Source organism: Myxine glutinosa, chromosome 11, assembly GCF_964187855.1.
Source record: "Myxine glutinosa chromosome 11, kmMyxGlut1.1, whole genome shotgun sequence".
NCBI lineage: Eukaryota > Metazoa > Chordata > Myxini > Myxiniformes > Myxinidae > Myxine > Myxine glutinosa.
This window is the reverse complement of record NC_136271.1, coordinates 22,541,492-22,564,002: the sequence shown is the minus strand read 5'-3', so window position 1 is coordinate 22,564,002 and position 22,511 is coordinate 22,541,492. Positions and strand designations below refer to the sequence as shown.

Below are 22,511 nucleotides of genomic sequence, written 5' to 3'. Positions count from 1 at the left end.
CTTCGTTCTTTATAAATGAACACCGAGGAATGTACCTTGGTCAAATAAGCTACATTCATAGGAGGATAAGGAAAATATTGTTCGGTTGTGGTGGGAAGGAGAGGGGAAGGAGAGGGGAAGTGAGGCGTGGTGAAGCTTTAAAAGCTTCATGTGTTTGAGAGATTTGAACTGCTACCTTATAAAACTGCTGCTGCCTGTCATTTGATGCTGTGTAGTATTTAAGTGTGGGGTGTATGCTAAATATGTCATTCCAGCCAACTAGGCCACAGAACTAGCTATCAGTTGAAACTTTTTTTAAATCACAATTATTACCTTATTCTATTTTTTGCTGAAAATATCATTTTCCTCAGTTATCGACCAAGATGGCATCACTTCGCACTCACCTGTCACATATGTAAAATGCATCAAACACTTCTCAATACCTTTATCTCTTGTTTTGTGGAAGTTTATTCATTTATACGAAGGCAAGGAATCATACAAACAACACAACAGGCATTTAAGGCCATTTTCTATGCAAGAGCGGGGGTTAGCCTTGCGGTCCCCATGACAATCTTCTCCAAATCATTTTGCCCTATTTTCTGCATCTCCCCTTGTTAACCCCCTTGCCCGCATTTCTTCTTCGACCATCTTTAGCCAAGTCTTTCTCGGTCTTCCCCGTCCTCTACTTCCTTCTACATTCATTTCCATCACTCTTCTCAACCAGTCACTTTCATCCTTCCTCAACACATGACCAAACCATCTCAACCTGTTCCTCTTCACAGCATCAATCACAGGCTCTATTCCCATCATCCTTCGCATTTCATCATTTGTCTTCCTCTCTCTCAACGATACGCTGCACATCCACTGAACCATTCGCATTTCCACCCTTTCCAACCTTCGTTGCTGCTCTACGTTCATTACCCATGTCTTGCTCCCATAAATCATAACACTTCTCACACATGCAGCATACACCTTTCCCTTCAGCTTCAACGACACTCCCCTCCTCATCAGCATGCCACTCACTTCCCGAAACTTCTTCCATGCACATCTCACTCGAGCAACCGTTGCCGAGTCTGATCCACCTTCTCCATTCAGCATGTCTCCTAGGTAACAAAATGTTTTCACACCTTCCAGCTTCACGCCATCTCCAAGATCCAACTCAACATTTCCTCCATCTGGAGCTCCCTCTGTGCACACCTTACACTTGAATGTAGCTGCCACACTGGTTAATGACCTTCTCAAACCACTACATTTTTGATGAACCCACTCAGCGCACATTGTAGAATGGAATTCACTCCGACACCCTTCCTGCACACAGCACATGGCCACTTCCCAGTTCTTTCCACCTCAACACATGCTTGCCTCTAGTCACACTCACCACACTGTCTACAAACTCCTCAGAAAACAGGACACCAACACCATTCACGCCTTCTGGGCACTCTTGCCACACAAACTTGTATTTCTGTCCCTGCCTACCCTTCACCATTCTGACACCACTTCCTTTCCATCTCGTCTCCTGCACACAACATATGTCCACTCTTCTTCTGACCAATACTTCCACCACTTCTCCTGATCTCCCTGTCATTGTCCCTACATTCCATGTCCCAAACCTCAGAAACTGATCTCCATGCCGGGCATCAGACGTTTCGTCGTCATAAATGGAGTGATTTCCACCCTTGCTTCGATCGGGTTCCCCACCTTGAGTTTTGACGAGAGGGAGTGGGGTCCCCCACGGGGTACTTCGGGCTGTACCCTGCCCATATGTAGTTGTAATTGTCATGGTTCTATTTTTGAAGCAGTTTTTATGGCCGGATGCCCTTCCTGACACCAACCATTTTCGTCGCCTCTTACAACACGCAGGGATACGGTGTACCTATTCTAAACCGGGGAACACACCGGGGTACACACTTAACATGACAATGTGCAAAAAAAATAATAACATAAGTGTCTGCATACTGTAGCGGATCTCTAACGTCGGCCTTCCCCTTACCAAGGGGGGAGTAATCCCCTTGTCCTTTTTACTAGCTGACGCGATCCGGAGCTATCACGTTCCTTCCGGTCTGTGTTAAATAGGGTTGTTGGTCGAATTTAGTCCTATTACCTAAGTACTAACACCGACCGTGAAGCAAGGAGATAACCCCACCCGAACCACGGCGTTAGTGGACACGCCGAGCGAAGCGAGCCGCGATCCGGGCCGTTAGCAGGAACTAACCCGATTGGAGCAGTTATAATCGTGCCACGCTTACCCAATTGAAGAAAAGACTGATACGGTCGAATTGAGAGGAAACCAGGAAGAACAAGGAATTTATTAACCCTTTGTGTAATTAGAAGAGGAAAAAAAAGAAGAAAGAATGTACAGGGAAGAGGAAGAAGCAGATACACAGGGCAGCCTTAATCACAGTCTTAACTTATTCCCTGGACACGGGCCCGTTCACTCTCCGGGTCACTCACACGGGGTTTGAAGATGGTCGGGTTGAGGGTCCAAGGGTCCACAGCTCGTCTGGTCCCCGACTCGTACCGTGCAGATGGTGGAGTACGGCAGGCAGCTCTCCCCGTGGCGTAGGCGCGATGCGGACAATTATATCTCAGGGGATAGGTTAGCTGGCGATCAGACGGCGTACGTAATATGTGTACCGGCGCCTTTACACGTGCTCCCGGTATTGTTACGATCGATGCGCCACTTCCCCAATTAGCCCAGCAGATATGTGAAAAAATTGTGCTTTTGGTGATACAAGCATGAAATTTTGAACACTGATAGAGCATACTACTAGGAAGATTTTTGGATATAGGGGCATTCAAATATTTTCCTAGGGACAAAATGGCGGCCATTTTAAAAATGGCCGTTTACGGATAATAAGATACACAGTACCGATGTCTATAAAACTAGATTTACTTATTGCTCAAGCACACCTATGATGTTTTTTTCACGTAAACAGGTTGTAAGATCATAATTAAATGTCAACAAACTCACATAACATTTATTTGGTCCTTATTCTTTACAAAAATAATTACTTTTTGAGCTATTTTGAGCAAACTCCAGAAACACAATGGAAATGAAGTGAAAATGCCACATTAACGCTGTGGAAGTGACTTTCACTATAAAACAGTCTACAAAACAGTCTTCCACATGTTTGTGTATATGTAACAGGTGTGTTATTCCTCCTGTATACTATCGTGTGCACTCCCCTGCACAGTGACACAGAGCTGAGCACTGGAGTGCGGCCTTAACACACTTGCACTGTTTCCTGCAACCCTTCTTGCATCCACATCTAATCAATTGTCGGCATGCCTCAGTTGCCTCTGTGAGGGTTGTCCAATATATCCCCCAGCCGTTATTACTCTGTTTCCAACCCCATTCACTTGGCGATGGGAGCTCAGGTGCGCAAATCATCATCTGGCCCCAACAAAAGCCGGCTTGGTAGGCAGCTCTCTTGATGTGTTGTCTGAGGGCTTCTTGCGTTGGTGGGATAGCCTCTATTGATCTACCAGTCTGGGTGAAGAGATGCTTGCGGGCATCGTTAACATGTTCCTGGCTGCTTGTTCGATCGTAGAGCAGAACAACAAAACGCTCCAGTGGATCCATGTTGTCATTTGCAGTTGAAATGGTTGGTGTGGCAGCCAGTGCGCAGAAAGCTGAGGTGACCTCATCATAGGCTTTCCATGTTTCCCATGCTGTTTTCTTCCCCCTTCCGCCGAAGCAGGACACGGTGTCACACCCAGTGAAGGCGTGGAAGAATGGCAACCCTCGGCACTTGTTTGGTCCCAGTGCCACAGCCATCTCGTGAGCTGCCAAGTGCCTGAAATTCTTCCCTGTGCCAAAAGCAACCCAGAGTTCATCGATGTCAAGATATCCAGTTGCTGCCACTGCAAGGATCAAAACATCTGTGTCCACTGTGCGGATTGACACCTTGGTATAGCCCTGTCTGACTGCATCTTGGACATGGAGTAGTATCCTTGTATCTGCCTCCTCGTGACTACACGGGGAAAGACCAGTAACATCTCGTGGCTGTGTACAAAAAACTTCTTTGTGGTTTGTGGTGACGATTTGCTTGTCAGTCTCAATGTTTGCTATCCTCGTTGCTAGAAAGTCAAACAACTCCACCTTGTTCTCGTCTATGCGAAGGAAGGCCTGCCAGTTTCGAGGGATGGAACTAGATGGCTCAACTCGTTTCCTGGTGCCTTTACCCCTCCTCTTCCTGGTGTCGGCTTTCAAACTGTCTGGGAAATATTCATCCCAGATAATATCAACCCTGCTCTTATTTTGTATCTGAGATGTGATGTATGGCAAGAATACTAGTGATGCATACTCAGAGAAGGTCTTCGCATTACGAGGTGCCAGCATGTTCAGGATGGCTGCTCCATCCAGGATCATGACTTCAACAGGGGGGCTTACATCATCATTTTCCCGTGAGGTGATCAGATCTTCTAAGCACCCAACCAGACCAGACTTGGTTCCAAGCCGGATTTTGCCCATTTGTGACAATGCAGGGGGACAAGCTTGGTTTTCATGTGCAAAGAATTCATCAAGATCTCCATTCCGTGTCTGGGATGCAATAAACAGCCTGGAGAACAGAACGCAGTCATTCTTCAGAGATACCACCTTCAACTCTGTTCTTGACTTCTCTCTGACTGGGGGTCGGCTGAAGAGAGGGAGATTGTTTCTTTTTATTGGGTCAGTGATAGGCGTTGTCTGATGTACAAGCCTCTCGTTCACATATGTGTCATACTGTTCTTTTCCCAGCTTCTCGATCTGGTAAAGGGTGTTGATGACTGCTGGGTCTGCCAGGTCTCTGCTGTCTAGCACCAAGAGATCTTTGCTGTCGTCACAGAATGGGTTCCCCATCTCTCCTATGACACGGGTGAGTGCTCTCACATCTCGAGCAAAGGCTACCTGCGTGTGCTTTGTCTGTTCATGGTGTTTTAGTTCAGTTTTCCTAATTCTTTTTTCTGTTGTGGCCTCGAACTTATAGATCAGTTTGGCCATCTCTGGACCAGACACCATCCATCGGCGCAAAGCTGCAGCATTCTCCGTAAGACCTACAGCCCCTCCATCACCTTTCACCAATGCATTATTTTGCTCGTGTGCCTGGTCTAAGGCTATGGCAGAGAATGCACGTGTAGTCTTCTTCATGGTGAAGTTTCCTGCCAGAAACTGTGCGTATACAGTTGGATGCTTTGTTGCAAGTGTCACCATGTCGCGCAAGTGAACTGGGATCCACCTGGCATAGTTTGTATGTCCCAAGGCGAAGAACCATGGTACAAGCTTGGTCAGAGCATCAGTGTACAGTTGGAAGTTTCCTTCACGGACGGATCTCACATAGATCAGGACTGCCAGTTCTAGCTGCATAATTAGGAACCAGAACTGAAACTGTGGACTTGCATTGGCTTGTTCACCGCACCAGTCATCTAGTGGTATCGTATCCTGTCCCTCATCTAGTCCACTGGTGTACTGGCTGTAGGCTTCCTTCAGGAGAAGATAGAGAGTACTGGCTGTGACTTGGTGTGCTCGTCGTGTGCGTGTCACATGGGTCACTTTCAGGAAGGAATCAGCAGTACCACTTGTAGCAACCCCTGCAAGCATCAGAACGCCTGTCCACCCACTGCTATCCAGAAGGTCACCGAGGGTTTTCCATGCTGCCATCTCAATATGGAGTCCACCAAAGACCATGACGAAGTGATCTTCTCCGTGTGTTTCTGGCCATCTCCATTGGATCTGTTTGGCAAGTGTGTACAGTGGCTGATCAAGTGTGATTACAGGGATCTGACCTGGATTCAGAATATCGATTGCTTTCTTGATGACATCCATGGAGTGACGAATCATTGCCACAGATTTTGCCTGGTCATAGAAGAGAGGCAGCAATGAAGTTAAGGCCACACTACACTCTGGTTCTTCTGGAATAGACTGCTTGCTGGCATGGTATCCAGCCCATGATACTGTCTCGTCTCCCTTAAGTGGTGTGTCAGATAGCACTGTCTTCTCCATCTGCTCCAGCCACCTGTCAAAATGCAAGATAATGAACACAATTAAGAACAAACAAGTCCACACAAGTTAACAAGTCTTGGTTATTTAGGTACACATATAACTGTCCACAGTTCAAACACAATAATCAGTTACCTGTACTCAATCTGCATTGCTTCAGGGATGAGTTGGCAGTTGCTTTTGTTGGGACCCGCTAGCTTGGGTACAGGTGGGTCACATTTACCCAGAACAACAGGAGGTACGATGGTGTATGACTGTGGCAGGTGTGCATCTGTTGTTGATGTGTCATCTGGGTTTACCCGTTGAACTCCACGGCTATCGCTATTTGGGTGCTGGAAAAGTGAAATGCCAGTGCCATGGAAGGAGTCGTGGGCACTTGTTGAACTGGGGTTATGATCAATGTTATCCACTGCCCCAGTTGTGAAGAGGTCACTTTTTAGCTCAGGGGGGCAAACTGTACCCTCATTTTGGAAGAAACGGCAGATTCTGTTCCCCAAGTCCGTGGAGATGCTAAGCACCCTGTCATAGGAGATCGAGAGACCCAGGTTGAACATAGTATCAACCAGGTCTCTTTTTCGAGTCTTTGTGTGGATAAGGGTGCCCAGGTACACAGGCAGGGGAGTCTCCCGATTGTGACTGTGCCTCGTGGACGTGGTAGTACTGCTACTCTCTCTGCGGCGTGAGTAACTGTTGAACATAAGGAGTTGTGAGATTGTGAGAGTAGGTGTTGATACCGACGAGTGGCTTGACTGCTCTTGGATGTTAGGACCATTCAAGATCATAGAAACTAGTGATACAAGCGAATTAGGTACCGAATGTTCTTGGCAGTGGGCTTCAAATGAACCACTAAATGTTGAGTTCATTTTCAACATGTCTCTACGAACTATATTTGCGGCTCTAGCAAGACAAACTCCATCACTGTCAGTGTCGTGATCACATGCCTTCTGAAGGGCTGAGCCAACATCCTGGTTGAAAGCAAGCAGAATATCTCGACCGGACATGTGCTCCTCTAGGTCTGGAAAATATGTCATGATTCGATCTTTGAGTTTGGTGGAGTGGACACGCCTGGTCAAGACTGTTCCAAGCTGTTCCAGCCTGGTGGTGTATAGTCTTGCTAGGTCTACCAGCTTGAACACTGGTGTCACAAGAGCATCTGTGCGGGCATCATCGATGTAGGACACTAGCTCTCCAAGTGCTATACCGTGATTGATATCATCTTGTTCATTCAGTGTTGTGCTTGTGGCCCTTGCTTTGTTATAAAGTGACACCAGACACTTCACGTGGTACTGTGCATCTTGTGCTATAAGGTCACCTGCACTCAGTTTAGCAAGAAGTGCCTGATCTCCTAGTTTCAGGGCAGCTGTCCTGACATGTTTATCGAGGTCGAAGGTGGAAGCTTTTCGCAGAGAATTAGTACCCGCTGGTTTGTCACAAAAGAAACACTTTTCAGGCTGTGGCTGTGTGTGGTCTACATGTACTCTGTGACGGGTGTACTTTCTTGAGACACTTGCGGTTTCTTCACTAGACGTTTCTCTTTTTTGTGCCCGATGCAGTTCAGTTTTGTTGTATTTCAGTCTGCATGAATCATGCCACTTAGCCTTGTGGCTCTGGAAGGTTGACTGGATACCTTCACCATCGTCCAGGCGGGACAGTTCTAGAGATTTTGGCAGGCAGCCCATCTGGCTGAAGGTGAGGAGATAATCTGCAAGAGTTTGGTATCCGGACCCTGTGGTTCGCTTGGAATCAGCTGGACAGGCAAGGGCCTCATCGGTGACCTCCTGACATAACACACACTTCTCCCAATCTGTCAGATAAGGCATGTTTGTTCCAGATGTACTAGGGCTTTGGGGGTCTAATAGCTTGAAATTTTTGTTGGCCATTGTCAATTAAGCATTATCCACCACCACCATCCAATCAATATACAAATTGGGAACCAAATCTAGGTAGCTACTACAGTCAATGAGCGAAGGTGCAGTGCAGTCGAGTTATCATCTGAAAAAGAAATACATACATTATTATCATAAATATAGTAATTCGCTTTCATAACTTTTCACTAGCCTTGCATTGTTCCTTATAGTCACCTAGTCTATGATAGGAAAGTTCATAAAGCTACATCAAAGTTGTTCATATAAAGGTATTGAACCAAAATTACACCCAGGAGAAATCAGATAGTCATGCAAAGTTAAATAATTAAACCGCTAGACCAGTCCTGTCTATTGCAATGGTAAACCATTTGTTCTGCCCCTTATAGGCCACCGTAGATTCCAATTTTGAACCCAGTATGAAGGTATTGCATAGCATGTACATGACAATTTATAATATGCTCATTACATTGTGTTTCAATAGCAGCACAAATGACAAGTCTGAAATAATAGGTAAATATGTCCTTCTTAGCCGCCATTTTGTAAAATGGCCGCCATTTTGGGCCAAGGAGAAATCTGGAATGCCCCTACATCCAAATTTCACTGTAAGGGTATGCCCTAACTGTGTGCCAAGTTTCATGCTTGTATCATCAAAGGCACAATTCTACCACAATTCTTCACATATCTGCCGGACTAAATGTCCTTCTGCACGCTGCAGTCTTTTGCCATGCGTGCCGCGCGCCCGCCCTCTGTAAAGCTTGTTGCCACAGCGCGTTTCTCCCTCTCGTGACTACTCAACTCCGATCAGGTCAAGACTCGAGCGCCTGTCTCATAGCTTTGATCACGCCCTCTCTCTCCTCATAACTGAGGTGGGGGCCTCGCGCAAGGGGTTATATTGCCACGCCCAGCGAACCCTCTCGAATCTCTAGCCACACCCTGTCAGGCGATCTCACTCGAGCCCTGGTTGGCTGGTGAGGGCTTACCGGCTCCGCCTTGATGGCTGCTTGACGTGGCCGCACCTCCACCCTTGCGCTCCGCCCCCTTTTCGGGCCTTACCTCGTGGCCTTTGGGCTGGTTTGAGCGGAAGCCCAACGAGGTCGCGACGGCTGCTGGCAACCTAAAGGGCGAGGGCGAAGTACAGACTGGCTAGCGCTTAATGGCGTCGATGGAAGGGAAGCTGTAAAATGGACGAATGGGGCCTACTCTTATTTGTTTTACACAACGCAGATGCAACTATTGGGAATGGCCTAAACACATACTATGAAATAACTAACGTCCTAAGGTGACCTACGTGTTGCTGTTGCTTGTGGCCTATCTATGGGGTGCACCCTTTAACCTTTAATGATGTTACCTGTGCTGGGTTCTCAAAATCGCAACAATACATTAATGTCGCAATTTGCACGCGTTAACAAAACAATGTGCGCACAAATGAGCATTTAGCGTTGTGTGCATGAATACAGGTGACCAAGACTACTCGTCGCGCTGTCCACAGCAGACGATTCGCCGTCGGACAGGACCTGAGATGTTGCTGTGTGGTCTCCAGTCGCCTCTGGGACAACTTTTGGAGAATCCTTGTTTTTCAACTTGTCTTGAGTCATGAAGTCGTCTAGGAATCAAAGTATTTCTGCTCCCCATTACGTATCGTATGTCGTAGGTTGACGAAGTATTCGTCCTCATCCCCATAATCGTCTTCAAGAGCATCACCTAGTTTGGGTTGTTTCATGGAAACCATTGCTTGTGACTTTGGGTGAACACTTGAGCGTTTCTGTGATGAGAAAATAGGAGCTTTATCGATATCATCTTCCATATGGTCATCCTCGATATCAGACATGGCCTCCAGACAATATTGCCCAGAAATGTAAATCGGACCAGAGCCAGCCTTGAGCTTTGAAGTCACTGGTGGTTTCACATTGAGGCCCAATAATGCTACCGATAGCTGAACGGAGGGTTTCAACGTGGTGATCGTAGCAACGACGTTTCTGCCTTGGCTGTCAAGGGATTGAACTTCAACAGAGTGCATCTCGTCAGAAGCATCTCCACCAAGACATACCGAATGGAGCACCAGCATGTGATCAGCGCCATCGACCTTCACTTCGAGCATAAACTCCTTTTTAGTCGACTTCAGCTCACAGCCGAAAAGAAAAGACTGCATCTTGCTCGTCTCTGCCATCATTGATCTCGTCTTTGTTTTGCGAGAGGAACGTAAGATCGACTGACTAACTGAGTAACTGATGAAGATTTCAAACACAACATGGAATCCAGAACAAACCGACGAGATTATGGCAAGGAATCATGAACTATTTAATTTGATTTTTACATTGGATAGCTCACAGCTGTGCCTGTTTTTAACAAGTGGTATCACTTAAGTATACAAGGAGTTAAAAAAAAAAAAACATTTTTGAGAAAATGTAAAAGGATGTATGGATGGTATGCCAGGAAGTATGTAAGCATGGTGGTCGTAATGGTCATAATAAATGATCTTTCTTTGAATAATGGTTGTTCCCTGTCCATACCTGCATTTTCTTGCAATGATAGAGTATGTTGATTGTGGGGGTCTGATCAGTGAAATATTAAACATTTTACACACACACACACACACACACACACACACACACACACACACACACACACACACACACACACACACTAACCAAATCGAGAGTTGTGTATGGTGTCGTTTGCAGGCACAAACCTTATTCAACGAAAGATGTAGGGATGGTTTCACATAATTTATTGTGACCATCCCTACCTTGTTTACATACTTTCTGGTGAACAATCCCAACATTCCTGTGCATTAAAGAAGGTGTTTTAAATTACTGGAGGGATATGATTTTTTTTTTGACAAAGTCAAGGCTCATGGAAGAGCTGGAACACTGAACGGATGAGGACACAACAGTACAAATGGAACAGGAGAAAGAGAAACACCAACAGCAGGGTTGAAAGACAAAATAGAGGGAGATTTGGATAAATAAGCAATGGGGGGTGGGAGAATTGGGGTGGGAAAGATGAATACAGAAGGAAACTCTCAGAAAGGAAGAACTGGAAACTTGGAATGAAGTAGTCGGAGTTAAAGGGTGGTGGAAAACATCATGGTTTTGGTTTGGGGATGATCTGAGATGGTGGTGCACAGCTGTTCTGAAGACCTGGAGAGAAGAATGAGGTTGAAGAAAACGTGGAAGTTGATTCCACAGGCAGAAAATTATTTTCTGCAGTTAAAAAGAAAAAGTATTTACATTTTTACTCGTCGACTTTATTTAATGTCTGTCGCACTTTAATGACGACAAGTCGTCAACAAACTGCATGGATGCGTGTGTGCTTGCAAGCTTTACGGATGGAAGAAGTTTCCTGCAATCTGCGCACGCTCCACAACACCTGGAATAATTATCGTATTTATATTGTTACAGACGCGGTTTTAGATGTTAGTTTACCGAGCGGTTTGGTATTACCGCGTCCGCACAGTTACTCCCCGATTAGAACCCTATCCCGCCCGATTCCACTCGAACGTTGGCCAAATCGCGCTATGCTAAATCAATGAAGGAAAGGACACAACGGCTGGGATTAATGCAACGACACAAGGGGTGCAGTTCTCAAGACCTCCGGAGGAGGATATAATTGGTGATGCAGAAACGGGTAGATTACACGGTAAGAGGTAAAGCACAGAAAAGATGGGCACTTAGACACAGTCTTATCTTATCCCTGACAGACCACAGACAAACGGGACAAGACTGACTTACACAGGGATTGATGGCGGGGAAGGACAGGCAGTCGATAGCACAAGGTGCACCTTGGCTCTGGGACAGGATACAGCTCGGTCCAGTCCAGAGATGCGGGGAGGTATCGCAGCGCTCGGTTGGTGGCGTCTCTCTTCCTTTAAGTCCAGCGCGCATCTGACGTCACCTCCCTCTCTCTGCGCATGCTCAGCGGGGAGTGACACGCCCTCGGCTCCTTGGCTCCGCCCCAGATGGAATCGGTCCGCCGCTTCCATTGGGTGCGGGGGGTTACCGGGCTCCGCCCTTGACGAGGAGCTGACAGCGAGCCCCTGCGTGGTAACCCCGTCGGAGCACATGTTCAATGGCGGCTAACCAAGCCGGAGTGAGGACGCACACTCCCCGCGCCGCCGCCGCTGTTGTTGTTGTTGTTGTTGTTTCATGAGGAAGAGCTGCGGGGAGGTATTGGGAGGTCCTAAACTTTCTAACGGTGCCATACAATCACATTCTGGTGCAACGAAGAGTCAGAATTAATGGAAACGAGTCCTTAACTGACATCGACTAAGAATAACTAGCAAGATGTCCTACAGTTGTCTACGTGAGATGCGGTGAACCTGGATGCGACATTTAATGGGGGAAATAGGGGAAGATCGGGTCTACAGAGTGTTGTTTACAGAAAATGGGACTAGGGAATGGGGGATTGGGGATAGTTGGGAAGTATTGGGGAAATAGGGGAATATTTACAAGCGGATATGGATGGATCCAAATCCCATATCCGCAACATTGCACCCTTCTCTACCTCGGGGCGTCCCGACCCGATAAATTTTTACCTACGTTAGTGTGGCACTCAGATGTAGTTCCCTCTACTATTAACTCAACCCTGAGTGCGACAGTTTTACAGATGTTCACAAATGAGTAAATATGTCCCCCTGCGACGTTGCACCCTTCTCCTCACAGAAACACACCCACAGGATAACCGAATTGCGAAAAGAATCCTCAAACTAAACATACAGCCGGTAGGGAGCATCATTTATACAAGACTACACTGATATTTACACTACGATACAGGACCTGTTTTTGGAGGAACACATGCAGATGTTATGCATAGAGAGAGCACGCATGCCAGCATCGATACACCAACCCACGAGTGCTCTGTGGCCCTACGGCCTTTAATAATGTGCAGAGCACCCCATCCAAGCACCAAAAGCACCACCCCATCATGTACAGTCAGCACCATCCGGTGCACCAATAAAGTGTTCAATAATCACCGGTGGTGTCGCAGCCGGCCGATGTTCTGCCCTGGTCTTGCCTTGGAGCCCACTTGGTGTTCTGGCTTACTTCAAAAATAAAGAAAGGCGCCAACCGCGTCCATTTCTAAATTGTGGCCGTCAGGGGGGCCAACTATAAGTGGTTCACCTGTATGGCATAGGTGCCACGTTGACCCATAGGTCCATCAACGGGTGGTGCTTGCCCGCAAAAGAACTGCGGTCCATGGTGGGCGGCCACAAAAATTGCGGTCCATATGGTGTATCGATCCAGGCAGCAAGCAGCGAAAGTGCAGGCCCACAACTGCAGAGCCAGCACCTCTCTCTCCTCTCTCTCTGCCCCAAAGCCAGATCCTCGGAGGTGGGAGACAAAAGAAAAGACAAGTGAGTAAGGTGGTAAGGGCGCAAAAGTGCACGCAATATTAGGTAATGCACACTAGGGGCACATGGGAACCAGGTGAGACAGGTACGTTCCTACCGTACGCCCCCCCCCCCCCCCCACCAGGTAACCTACATTGCCCCTCCCTTACCCCTTACTGTATCCACAAAACACAACACTACCCATAAACATCTACTTTACAAATCAACAACCGTCCCTACTGTCTTCCCCGTTCCTCCCATAAACCAAATTCGTCTTCTCTCCCTCCTAACCAATCAAATTTGCCATTTCCAACTCTCATCAAAATTTGCCATCTCCAACTCAACATCAAAATTTGCCATCACCAATTCATCATCAGTCCCTCCTAAGGAGGGAGAGATGGAATCACCCCAATGTCTCATCCACGTCGTGATGCGTCTCACAAATCCAACAGCAATTCTCATTTCCTGCAACACAGAACAAAGAGAACACAGGTGTGGAGTCATCATCACCACAGGTAAGTGGCTGCGTATGGTGCGACAGGTTCGTCAATCCTAACTATTTCCTAAATGACTTTAACAACTTTACATTACCCGGGGTCTTTCCCTGCCAATCCATTGGCCAACTTACACTATGGGTTCTAAAAACCAATTCCCATTGACCAAACTGTGGTGCTTCTCAATTTGGGGTCTCACTCCCCCGATTCATCTCCCGGTGCCCTCGCACAATTTCTGGGCTGTGACGTGTAGCTCTCCCAGCAGGTCTACCCACCTGCACACCTCCACCACTGTAGTTGCCACCCGAGCTTACCTGCTCCTCACCCTAACCTAACTAACTGGGGAAGGCCCTCTCGCACTCTCACCCCCTCAGTGCCCTCTCTGGCACGGGCTGCCCGATCCACACCCGGGATCCTCAGGCACCCACTGACACTAACGGCTCCCAGAGCCCACCTGCGGCCTCACCTGGCCGACATCCTCACAGTGGTGGAGTGCCCAAACCAACTACACACACTAACAGGCTACACGCCCAGCCATTTCCACAACACTAATGCACCCATCCACAATACCATTCTGCAACCGCACCACAAATGCCAATATCCAACCACAATTTACCTATACCCTCTACCTAACACTTACACTACCCGCCCCGGGTACTCGTGAAAGGGGTCCACTCTTCCCCCATCCACACCTTCGCACCATGCACACCACTCCGTACCACTTACTCCATGTATTCCACACACCTGTACTTGCACACCTGTGCTCTCACACCTGGTGCCACCTGCACCCTTCTCTCCCCAAAGCGCATTCGCGCTGATCCACAACACTCACTGCTCCACACACCTGTCCAGTTCTCACACAGCATCATCTCATCTACCTACTCCCCTCTGAAACTTGCGCTTCCCAGTCGTCCCTTTAAACTATTGCGCTCCCACGTCATTATCATCCACACTAAACTACCTGCGTCCCCACTACAGGTATCAGTCACTAACTAAACTTAACGTCACCTAATGTCAATCTCTTCTAGATCCCTACAATATAACCTAACCCACCCGGGCTAGTTTTCACTGCCATACACCCCATAATCTAGTGCGCATTTGCCCCACGTTTGTGAGGGATGACAGAGTTGCCATCTCACCACATCGGGCATCTCCCACTACCAATTTTGCACATCAAATTTCAACAAATCAAAAATTTGCCAATCACTACCCATCATCTGCCAATCATTACTGCCAATCCTTTGCCAATCATCAAATTTTGTTTTTCTAATTTCGGGGCCAAAACACTATCCTCGTCATTACAGTCTACTTACTAATGCCTCTCGGTGCGCCAATTTACTTCCAAAGCTCGGCTTCGTACAGCCAAGCCATGAATGCGGGTTGTTTGGTGCCAGCGGCTGGATACGTCCCGCATTCGGTGCAGGGACGGGGGCTTACCCGGCCCGAGACCCCACGCACCACCTTGGCGTGGAGCCATCCAATGTCCCGATCTCGACCTGCCGGCACGTCTCAATAGAAAGTGGTCGCCATTACGACCCTTCCTATCGGGCTGCCCGCTCCGCCTAGTGGAGCACGGACGCGGCCGTTCAAAGCGAGGCCCAGCGTGGATCGCGTACGGCGGTTCTTTCGAAACCGCCGTGGTTCGGATCCCTGCTGGTCCTCGCGGCACGCGAAGCTGCCCGACGCGCACCGAGGGCCCGATTCGGCTATAAGTCGTTCTAACCTCTAACCCGGTTACCGTCGATGCCTCACCTGCATGCTTATACGCATACGCTACCCCTTTCTTGCTCATACATGCAGCCGTTTCCATGCTCCTCGTCGTACCTTTTCTTACACACCTCGGTACACTCATTCCGCTCACCGACTTGGTCACACACCTGACCACCGAACACCTTGGCACACATTCGTCGCTCGCACACCTCACCAACACACCTCTTCGCGCCCCTTCCTCGGTCACCTCCTCTGTGACAACCACAGGTGTGCTCTCACCCGCACACCCAACCACGTGCCTCACGACCAACTCAAGTGTGCATTCCCACACACGCTCTACCATTCCAGGTGTGCATCCTCGCTCACCTGTCACAACCAACTCACGCTCCGTGCCACTCTCACTACTCTCACCTCCACTCTTGACAACGCACTCACCCTTACACCCGACAGCGCACTCTTTCCTCATGCACCTGTCCGTTACACACCTTTCTCGCGCACACTCTTGCGCACACTCTCCCGTCACACCCTCTGTAACACTCACCACAGGCGTGCATTCTTCCTTGCCTTTGACAGCGCACTCTTTCCCCATGCACCTGTCCGTCACACACCTTTCTCGTGCACACTCTTGCGCACACTCTCCCGTCACACCCTCTGTAACACTTACCACACCGCGCTTCCATGTGCTCCCTCGCACACGCGCTACGACCGACTCACTCTCGACAGCACCCTCACTCCTTGGCACGCACTTTTTCCTCACACACCCCAGAGTCGGACTTTCTCGCACACCTCCTTTTTCGCACACCAGACCTGTCGCACACTTCACCAACGGCCTCTCACGAACACCCGGGTCCATCTCGACCCCCAAGCTTCTTAAATCACCTGGCGCATCATACGCACGACCATATTGGTCACCACTTACACCGGGTCCTCTTTCTCTTCGCTTCTCCTCCATCACCTGCGAATCCCTCAACCGGTTAATGAGCACATCATCACGATCCGAACACAGACTTTGGACCAATTCTTTTACTTCCTCCTTTATCTCTTTCTTATCCTCTCTCCGTCGCTTCTTAATTTCGCTCACCCCTTCTTCCACTTCTTCTAATTTCTGCTTCACCTCTTTTATGTCCCGGTACGTCTCCTCAAGCTCGTCCTCTAAGGCTACCTTGACCGTTTCCATGTGCGTCCTCACCTGCCGGTCCTTCGTCTCCATTACCTCTGTCACCTCGTCCAACCTCGTTGTCAGTCCCTCACGTACCATCTGACATTCCCTCTTCGTCGCTATCAAGTCGTCTTTTAGTTCTTTCTGTGTCGCTTTTAACCCTCCTAATACCGCAGTGTTCCTTTGAACCTGCTCCGTTAGTCCTTTTTGTCCCTCCGTCAGCTGTTCCACCTCCTGCGTCAGGTCCTCTATGCCCCCTTGTAACTTTACAGTCCCCTTTCTCACCTCCTTCTCCATGTGCTCCTTACAGTGCCTCACCTCCTCGCGCACTCCTCCGACCTCCTCACTCACACCTCTTCTGATCTCTTCTCCCATCACTTGCATCTCCTGCCCAGATGCCACCCTCATCTGCTCCATTTCCTCCCTGTGAGCATCCAATTTAGTTTCTACCCCCATTCTGACCCCCTCTATTTGCTGCCCCATTTGTTTAACTTCCTTTTCCGCTTGGTCCCTCATGTCCCTCAATTTGCCTTCCATACTGTTTTCTAACCCCTCTAACCCCTCCTGTATTTCCCCTAATCTATTGTCTAATCCCTCTATTCTACTCCCTAACCCTCCGATCTGGGCCCCCATTTGGCCCTCCAATCGCTCACCCTGAGCATCCATCCGGTTCCCCATTACCCCCATTTGGCCCTCCAATCGCTCACCCTGAGCTTCTATACTGTTTTTCAAACCTCCAATTTGGTCTCCCATTTGTCCCATAAGGGCCCTCATTTGCAGGAAAAAAAGGTTCGAATCCACCAACGGCGCTGCTACGGTCGCGGGCGCGGTCGCCGTGGCCATGTGCGAGGCGCCATTTTGCGCGCCTGCCACCCTCACTGCTTCGCTCTCCTCATGTCCCTCAATTTGGTCCTGGATCGACCCTGCCTCACTCTCCTCTACCGGAACCCAGCCGTCTTGATCCGCCATAGCGCGACTTTCAAAATTCGGGTTTTTATTTTTGTAAAACAAAATCAAATTTCGCCGTTAATAATTTCGAGCGCGTGAAGCGCGCTTCGGGTCCGATCTCACTCCTCGACACCAATTGTTACTTAATAACACAATTGGTGTTCCAAAATTTGGGCCTAACAAATTTAGTCCCAGGTCCGAATCCAACTCCTGACAACCAATTGTTACAGACGCGGTTTTAGATGTTAGTTTACCGAGCGGTTTGGTATTACCGCGTCCGCACAGTTACTCCCCGATTAGAACCCTATCCCGCCCGATTCCACTCGAACGTTGGCCAAATCACGCTATGCTAAATCAATGAAGGAAAGGACACAACGGCTGGGATTAATGCAACGACACAAGGGGTGCAGTTCTCAAGACCTCCGGAGGAGGATATAATTGGTGATGCAGAAACGGGTAGATTACACGGTAAGAGGTAAAGCACAGAAAAGATGGGCACTTAGACACAGTCTTATCTTATCCCCGACAGACCACAGACAAACGGGACAAGACTGACTTACACAGGGATTGATGGCGGGGAAGGACAGGCAGTCGATAGCACAAGGTGCACCTTGGCTCCGGGACAGGATACAGCTCGGTCCAGTCCAGAGATGCGGGGAGGTATCGCAGCGCTCGGTTGGTGGCGTCTCTCTTCCTTTAAGTCCAGCGCGCATCTGACGTCACCTCCCTCTCTCTGCGCATGCTCAGCGGGGAGTGACACGCCCTCGGCTCCTTGGCTCCGCCCCAGATGGAATCGGTCCGCCGCTTCCATTGGGTGCGGGGGGTTACCGGGCTCCGCCCTTGACGAGGAGCTGACAGCGAGCCCCTGCGTGGTAACCCCGTCGGAGCACATGTTCAATGGCGGCTAACCAAGCCGGAGTGAGGACGCACACTCCCCGCGCCGCCGCCGCTGTTGTTGTTGTTGTTGTTTCATGAGGAAGAGCTGCGGGGAGGTATTGGGAGGTCCTAAACTTTCTAACGGTGCCATACAATCACATTCTGGTGCAACGAAGAGTCAGAATTAATGGAAACGAGTCCTTAACTGACATCGACTAAGAATAACTAGCAAGATGTCCTATAGTTGTCTACGTGAGATGCGGTGAACCTGGATGCGACATTTAATGGGGGAAATAGGGGAAGATCGGGTCTACAGAGTGTTGTTTACAGAAAATGGGACTAGGGAATGGGGGATTGGGGATAGTTGGGAAGTATTGGGGAAATAGGGGAATATTTACAAGCGGATATGGATGGATCCAAATCCCATATCCGCAACAATATGATTACTTTGGCGTCAGGAAGGGCATCCGGCCATAAAAACATCGCCTCAAACAGGGAACCATGATTGTCATGGGGCCCACAAGGCTAGCCCCCGCTCTAGCAGGGAAAATGGCCTTAAAATGCCTGTTGTTGTTGTTTTTGTTGAAAGGTCTGTAGATTTAATGATCGAAAGGTCTAGACGTCATCACGGTGCAATAATACATAATTCAAAAGTTAATAGAAGTACAATACTTGGATTCAAACAGTACGTAATTAATGGACATACTCACATGTGTCGAACGGGGCTTCACCTCGGTTTCGGATACATAGACGATAGGGCTGTGATCGGAGTTCGCTAATGGTTCCCGGTATGGCCAACTCGTAAAATTATCCTGTTGGTAGCACTTGAAATTCTGCCTCAATTAAAACAAACGTTTTTTTTTTCTTTTTCTTTTTCAAAAAAAGTGAGGCACCATGGATAGATACTAAGACTAAACACTTAATGCCTCCCTCTGAGAACCATAAAGAACCATAATAACTGGTAATCCCCGTCCCCTCTGAGAACACGGCCTGTATGCAACATTTTGGTTGAGATTGGCCGAGCAGTGTTCTTCTGTTTTTCTTCCTTTGATTTTTCAGACGTACACACATTACTCCTACCAGCTATCCTCTGAGGTCTGAATATTATGTCTGTCCAGCAAAAGTGATATTGAAGATTATGATGAAGTGGATGATGTTGATTAAAGAAGTCATATGTTGAGGATGTTGAGGTAGCGGCCATAGATGCGGGAGCCGCAGCTGCGCCCACAATGCTTCCAGTCAAATGATGTAGTTGACGCCGGATCTGTTGCCTGCACTATTCTTCGTCATGCTGCATTGTCTCACCTTCAAACTTCTTAACTCTCTGTGAACACATTGTCCTCCATCCATTATGATCAGCAGTGGTTTCTTCCCAGATGGTTACACTCATTCCACACTTCTTCATGTTGGTCTTCAAAACATCTTTAAACTATTTCCGTTGTCCACCAGCTTTTCTCTGCTTCAGTATTTGGGAGTACTGGACACATTTTGGAACTCTTTTGAGTCTGACATACAGCACAGATGGCCGGTCCATCGCAGCTGGGCTTTTGTTACCAATGACTTAACTCGACCGCTACTGTTCACCAAGGAGAAAGTGTTGATGGACACGTTCAAGTGACTTTTATATGCTTTCGGTAGTTAACGCAGGTGTCACAACCGTACAAGAGAGTTGGAATTATTATGGCTTTGTGAACTTGTATTTTGGTTGTCAATGTCAAGTCTATTATTGAAAGTGTGGGATTTCTAACAACCGTAATCTGCTTAGGCGGATTTTATACGAGCCTGGATTTCTTTACCGATGTTTGCATTTCTTGAGAGAATACCACCGAAGGTATGGAAAATGCTCAACTGACTCTAATGTTGCACCGTTTATTGTAATGGTTGGAGTGGGGGTGGCGATGGGGTTTGGATCTGGTTGGAAAAGCACCATAGTCTTCCTTCGCAACATTTACATTGAGACCAAAACAGTGATAAGTATCAGTAAAATTTGATTTAAAAAAAAACTGCATTTCTTCAGCAGATGGGGCAAAAATGGCAGTTGTTTGTGCGCCACAGATTGAATAATTCGCTATCTATTTAATGTCTTATTTCTATACTGATATGATTCCGAGGTGACTCGTAAAAAAACAAAAAAAACTATCCATTAAAATGAAAAACTTGGTTGTTGTTAAAACGCATCCCTGCCTTACGCTGGTCTTGATGGAAAAGGTTTCGGATTGCTTTCCACAATGGATGTATTAAGTTTTCCTCCGTATTCTCTTGCACATCTTTGAGGATGGATATATATTTTGAAGGGCAACCAAAACGTTGAAGTATCCTCCGTAAGACATGTCGGTTAATGGCATTGAAAGCTTTCGTCAAATCAATAAAAATGGTTTACAAATCTTCGTGGGTGTTCTCTGTTTTTCTGTTGTATTTGTCGGGGAATCAAAATGAAATCGCTTGTTCCATGATTTCGCCGGAAACTACACAGATTCCAGTAGGAATTCTTCCGCCAATGGGATGTCTATTGGCGAAAATTTGAGAAAGTAAGTTTACTGCTATCGACAGGAATGATACACCACGATAATGTTATACCACAGGGTCGCCCAGATAGCTCAGATGGGAGAGCACCGGTGTGGTTTACCAGAGAACCTGGGTTTGATTCCCGGTCCGGGTATGTAATTTTCCCACATGTATCAATTTAATCCTGTTCATCAATGTAATTGCTTCACTACACCCCCAGTGGTGTTTCTAATAGAGGACATGGATTTGTTCCACCCCCCCCCCCCCCCCCATTGGAGCAAGACCCTCCCGTGTTCAGGCCTTGGTGCTCCCATGATTGGCAGCGAGTGCCCCTGCAGCATTGACGGAAAGAGTGGCAATTATATGTGTGGGGAAAATTACATCCTCAATCAGGGTTACCCAGATAGCTCAGATGGCAGAGCACTGGTGTGGTTTTCCAGAGGACCTGGGTTCGATTCCTGGTCTGGGCATGTGATTTTCCTACATATACCAATTTAATTATTTAATCCTGTTCAACAACAACAACAACAGGCATTTTAAGGCCATTTTCCCTGCAAGACCGGGGGTTAGCCTTGCGGTCCCCATGACAATCTTCTCCATTTTGCCCTATTTTCTGCATCTCCCCTTGTTAACCCCCTTGCCCACATTTCTTCTTCCACCATCTTTAGCCAAGTCTTTCTCGGTCTTCCCCGTCCTCTACTTCCTTCTACATTCATTTCCATCACTCTTCTCAACCAGTCACTTTCATCCTTCCTCAACACATGACCAAACCATCTCAACCTGTTCCTCTTCACAGCATCAATCACAGGCTCGATTCCCATCATCTTTCGCATTTCATCATTTGTCTTCCTCTCTCTCAACGATACTCCGCACATACACCGAACCATTCACATTTCCACCCTTTCCAACCTTCGTTGCTGCTCTACGTTCATTGCCCATGTCTCGCTCCCATAAATCATAACACTTCTCACACATGCAGCATACACCTTTCCCTTCAGCTTCAACGACACTCCCCTCCTCGTCAGCACGCCACTCAGTTCCCGAAACTTCTTCCATGCACATCTCACTCTAGCAACCGTTGCCGAGTCTGATCCACCTTCTCCATTCAGCATGTCTCCGAGGTAGCAAAATGTTTTCACACCTTCCAGCTTCATGCCGTCTCCAAATTCCAAATCAACATTTCCTCCATCTGCAGCTCCCTCTGTGCACACCTTACACTTGAATGTAGCTGCCACACTGGTTAATGACCCTCTCAAACAACTACATTTTTGATGAACCCACTCAGCGCACATTGTACATTGAATGGAGTTCACTCCGACACCCTTCCCGCACATAGCACACGGCCACTTCCCAGTTCTTTCCACCTCACCACATGCTTTACCACTTGCCATCACCTTCGTTTTTCCGATATTCACCTTCAGACCTTTTGTCTCCATACATTCCTTCCACTTGTTCATCTTCTCCTTCAATCCATCCATACTTTCTGCAATCAACACCAGATCATCTGCATACAACTCCCATGGCAAACCCTCCTTTACGTTCCAAGCCAGCATCTCCTGTTCATTAATCTAATAATTTTTTTTAATTTGATTTATCTCCTTTCTTCTTGGAGATTATGATCATTTTTCAACTCATGTGAAACAGTCTTGTTCCAATGTGTTTCCAA

The 22,511-nt window shown here is 47.8% G+C and overlaps 1 protein-coding gene across 1 annotated transcript in view; it reads left to right on the top strand.

The window, feature by feature from the left end:
• The window catches only part of USE1 (unconventional SNARE in the ER 1), a 30,664-nt gene extending 28,760 nt beyond the window's left edge, over positions 1 to 1,904 (top strand). The window contains exon 8 of the mRNA XM_068130313.2: positions 1 to 1,904. This exon is cut by the window's left edge and continues 223 nt beyond it. The gene's annotated coding sequence lies outside the window, so the exon portion shown is untranslated.
• The last annotated feature ends 20,607 nt before the right edge of the window (positions 1,905 to 22,511 follow it).